The sequence below is a fragment of the Desmodus rotundus genome, chromosome 8 (genome assembly GCF_022682495.2).
Source record: "Desmodus rotundus isolate HL8 chromosome 8, HLdesRot8A.1, whole genome shotgun sequence".
NCBI classification, from domain to species: Eukaryota; Metazoa; Chordata; class Mammalia; order Chiroptera; family Phyllostomidae; genus Desmodus; species Desmodus rotundus.
Genome location: NC_071394.1, coordinates 26,420,503 through 26,425,640, shown reverse-complemented (window position 1 = coordinate 26,425,640; position 5,138 = coordinate 26,420,503).

Sequence of the window (5,138 nt, the reverse complement as noted above, 5' to 3'; positions counted from 1 at the left end):
TCAGAGCAGCCTTACAACAAAGGAATTATTAGAAAGGCCTATATGACAAGTGAAGAAACAAAGGCTTTGAGAAGTTTTAACAGTGTCTCTGAGACACACAGCACACAGCTAGTGATAGAACTTTAACTAGACTCTAAATTCCCTAATCTGCCTATGGGATCAGGGCTGGTAAGGACAGCTGTCCTGTCATTTCAGAGTTGTAGTGAAGGTCACAGGACGTCATCCATCTATTTATTTAACAGACATTTGTTGAGGGCTACAGTGTACCTGCCTAGGTTTCCTGGAGTGAAGGGAGCTGGGTGGATGCGAGCAAGGGTGGGGTCCTACCCTCCAAGGGACGTCTGCTGAGCCTTCTCCCTTAGCAGAACACCTGGCCCAGGGCAAGGGCTCCCTCATTCCCCTCCCTCTCCTCGCAGTTTGGGAGGTACCGTTTACCTCATTTTACCGTGGAAAGGAATGTGGATCCCTAAGGGCAGTGGAGCTCAGTCTTAGCTGCATGTTAGAATTACTGGGATTCTTTTTTTTTAAGAATTTCTTTTTTTTAGATTGGGGAAGAGAGGGAGAGACACATCCACGTGCTAGAGAAATGTCAACCAACCGGTTGCCTCTTGCACGCCCCCAACTGGGGACCTTGCCCGCAACCCAGGCATGTGCTCTGAGTGGGAATTGAACTGTGATCTTTCACTTCGCAGGCCGGCAGCACTCACCACACCAGCCACACCAGGCTGAGCCACACCAGCCAGGGCTACTGGGAATTTTTAAAAGCCCAATGCCTAGGCCAGATCCCAGACCATGAAATGAAGAACTGAGGGCTGGGCCTGGGCAGCAGTGTTTATTCTAAAGCTGCCGACCAAATGCAAGTGCAGCTGGGAGGACAGCAGCTGGTTAGTGGCCAGCACCTGCAGTGGATGCCGACGACCTGAGAGTTGTCCAGGTCCTGGGTCCTTGGCTGCCTTTCCTGAAGGCTGTGAGGTGTAGAGGGGAGAGTGAAGCATTTAGTGTGGATTGGGGCTCCCCTCCCACCCACCTCTGGCCAATCCCAGCAGGGTGATCTTGGGCAGGTGGCTCTCCTCTCCCCACCTGTTTGTCCAGGGTGCTGTGGGAGCTGCGGTGGGCTGTGTGTGTAGAGTATCAATAACTGACCCTTATCAGAGGCTTCATGGTTACCTCCCTTCCTCTGGCCCTGGCCCCTGCCTAGGTGTGGGCCAGTTTTCTCTTTATTCACATCTCCTCCAGCAGAAGTGCAAGTCGGATCAGCTCTCCCTCACATTGGCAGCACTGCCCAGGGGCTGGCTGGGCCGTGGGAAGCAGGAGGAAGAAGCTTTGAGGGGCAACTGGAGTCTGGAACTGCCAGGCCCTTCACCACACTGGGCCCAAGTGTGGGCATGGAGAGTCGAGAGAAAGGAAACAGTCTGCTCTGGGCTGTATGTACCTTCCCAGCTTGCTGGGAGCTGGAGCTTCCTTAATGAGATGGGGACTGTGGTCATCCTTCCCTGTCTTTGGAGGGAGGTTTGGGAAGCAAGGATTACGGGCTATCCAGAGGGCTGGTAGGCCAGCTGCAGCCAGGTATTTGAGGGCCAAAGGCAGTTTCCCTATGTATTTGTGGGCCAAAGGCAGTGTTACTCAGGGTGGAGCTCAGCACAGTGCCTGGAGCGAGGTAGGAGCTCAGTGAATCCCTGCCTTGAAATTGTATTGTTGGTGCTTTTCTTCTGTTTCCAACCTTCCCCCTGCCCCCGACCCCAGCTCTTTCTGTAGGACTTCTCCCCAAATCTGTTAAAGGCAAACTTGCCGCCTCAGGAAGTCCAGGGTTTTTAAATGTTTGAAATAGGCCTCTGAGAATTGTCTTAGTGACTCCAGGCTGCCGTGACAAAATACCACAGACTGTGGGGCTTAAACAACAGGAACTTATTTTCTTACAGTTTTGGAGGCTGGAAGGCCAAGATCAAGATGCCAGCAGGGTTGGTGTATGGTGAGAACCCTGTTCTGGGCGTGCAGATGGCCACATTCTCACTATGTCCTCACAGAGAGAAAGGAGGGAGGCAGGGATCAGGGAGAGAGAGGGGGCGGAAAAGAGAGAAAGAGACAGAGAGACAGAGCTCTTGCTCTGGGGTCCCCTCTTATGAGGACACTAATCCCATCTAACCCTAAGTACTTCCCAAAGGCCCCACCTCCAGGGGCCTTTCGAAAATCACATCGTGGGTCGTGGCTTCAACGTGTGAATTTTGAGGGGATGCAATTCAGCCCGTAGCATTCTGCTCTTGCCCCACCAAATTCATGTCCTTCTCAACAATTATATTCATTCCATCTCAACAGCCTTAACTCATTCCAGCATCAGCTCTGCAGTCTGTAGTGCAATTTTATCTAAATGTCATCTAACTCAGGTATGGTGAGGCTTGAGACACCATTCATCCTGAGGCAAATTCCTCTCTGCTGTACACCTATGAAACCAGTTACTTACGTGCTTCCCGAATACCACGGTAGGACAGGCACAGGATGGACATTTCTGTGCCCAAGGGAGAAATGGGAGAGATGGAAGGGGCGATGGGTCCTAAGAAAGTCCGGAAGTTATTGAGGCAAATTCCACTAGATCTTGACTCATGAGTAATCCACTTTGGTTTAATGCTCTGCCCTGAAGACCCACCTCTGTCGCTCTGCCTAGTGGGGGTGGGAGTCTCCCTCAAGGCTACTGAATTGGTGGCCTGATAATCTCCAAATTGCGTTCAGGGACCTTCTTTCCTTTCCTTGAAGAACAGTGCACATTTGCCAAATAGCTCTGTGGTCTGGTCCTTTAGGAGCCAAGAGTCCCACAGGCTTCCTTCACCCTGTCTGTCCTGCTTTCTCTGTCCCCTTTAGTTCAAACTGGCAGCATCTTTGCTGGTGTAATCCCGTCTCTATTCCTGGCTTCCACTGAGAGTACTGATTAGATCTCTGGTTACACCCTTGATAGCTGTGTGAAATGGCTGCTCAGCCACACCCTTAGTGCTCTACCAGAACAAGCTCTCTTGCATTTCTTTGCAATATGGCAGACTGAGAATATCCCAAATCTCCAAGTTCTGGTTCCTTTTTGCATAACGGTTCTTTCTTCAATTCATCTCTCCTTTTGCATTTTACTCTAAGTATTCAGGAGAAACCAAGCTGCTCCTCCACCGATTTGCTTAGAAATCTCCTCAGTTAAATATCCAATTTCATAGCTCAAAAATTCTACATTCCACCAAATACTAGAACACAATTCAGCCAAGTTCTTTGCCACCTTATAACAAGGATCATTTTTCCTCTGGTTTCCAATAACGTGGTCCTCATTTACATCTGAGTCTTCACCATATCACTCTTAACACCCACATGTCTAACTTGCACATCAAAACTCAGTGTAAAAAGAGTGGCCACGCATGTGGAGACAGTGCCGGGCTGCCATGCAGGAGACCAGCAGCAAGTGGAAGCTGGGCCTGCAAACCACTCCCCTGCATTCGGGCAGCACTGCCAGCCCCTGGGAGGGGAGCAAAATCAGTGTGCATCCCTCGCTCCGGATGGGCTGCTGTTGAAGGCTGCCCGCAGGTCACCAGAGGATCAGATGCTCACTGGTACTCAGTTTTCCAAAGCCCCTCCAAGTTGTCCCCTGTAAACACCAACTTTCAAAGGCCGAGAAGAGTCATAAGCTAGTAGGGCTGATGGGAAGGAAACAAATTCCACCATCACTGCCGGAGTGAGTCAGGAGAGGAGGGAGCCCCTCTCCCCTCATGTGGCACGTGTGGCTGCCAGCACAGTGGGGTAGCCTGTACCCATGCCTGGCAGACTGTCATGTTTAAGTTCTGGCTTTGCCCCTGCCTAGCAGTGTGATCCTGGGTTAAGTTTCTCAGTGTCCCTGTTTCAGTTCTTTCCCCTGAGAGATGAGGAAAATAATTCCCATCTGATGGAGTGATGGTAAGAATTAAATGAATTAATTCAAGTGTTTATACTAGTTCATGGCACATGGTAACTCCTCAAAAAAATGTGCCATTATGGTGCACTCAGGGAACTAGCATGGCTGACATCTGACAGCCAATCAGGAGTGAGGAGGCAATGAAGAGGCGTGGTCAAGGCTGGGAGGGAACAGGTGTGGACTGAGATGGGGTGACCCTGGTACCTAGCCTTTCTGAGTCACAGTCTCCTCCTTTGTAAAGTGGGAATAACGTAACACTTAGCATATCCCTTCTTACAATATCTGGCAGTAGGAAGTGTAAAACAAATCTACAACTATATCTTTTTTGATCAGAAAACTGAGGCACAAAGAGCTTAGAAACTTGCCTCAGGTTACCAGCTAGTAAGTAGGAAAGCTAAGATTTGAGTCAAGCCCTTTTGCCTTCAGAATCATGTGTCCACACTTCAAACAAATTGTTGAAAATATAATGTATTCATTCATTTTTTTACTAGGGGCTATTAACAATCCAGATAAGATGACACTTGCTAAGCAGGAGGATAAATTGTTCATAAATCTAATCTTCAGTGAATTCTCTACCTTCTTGATAAACTGGCAACCTTTAAAGTAGAGATTACATAAAAACCCATTCGAGCTGCCATCTACCTGGATATAATAGACACTTCTGGGCGTTTGTGCCCATTGGTGGCTGATTAGGCTAAAGCTACAATATATCCAAATCTGTCTACAAAACTAGAATGACAGCCGTAAAATCAAGAGGTAACAGCACCAGCGAATTCTGCTTATTTCAGCCAACATTCAACATCACAGAAGTAGGAAGGTTTAGAGCTCCCGAGGAATCCCTGCAGTGAAGGTTTGGCCTGTGCTCCTGAATTACACAGGCCTGGGGGCCTGGGGACCCTGAATTGACTCCCGCCTCTGCCAACTGCTAATTGTGTCTCCGAGGGCAAACTCAACTTGTGATCACTCAGCAGCACCCACTGTGGTTACCACATCTATGTTCAAGGGAACTTCTATAAAATCAGTGACTCTCAAAGTGAAGTCCACCAACTGCCTGCTCAAAAAACGCCCCGGGCACTTGTTAAAATGCAGATTCCATGGCTTTTACCCCTCATCCTCTGTCGACAAGTCCTCCACGTACCGCAGGCCAGCCCACTCAGGCCATATCCCATATACCCGCGGCCTGTGTGGGCCCTGGAAGTGTAGATGAACCTTCCCAGGCCAT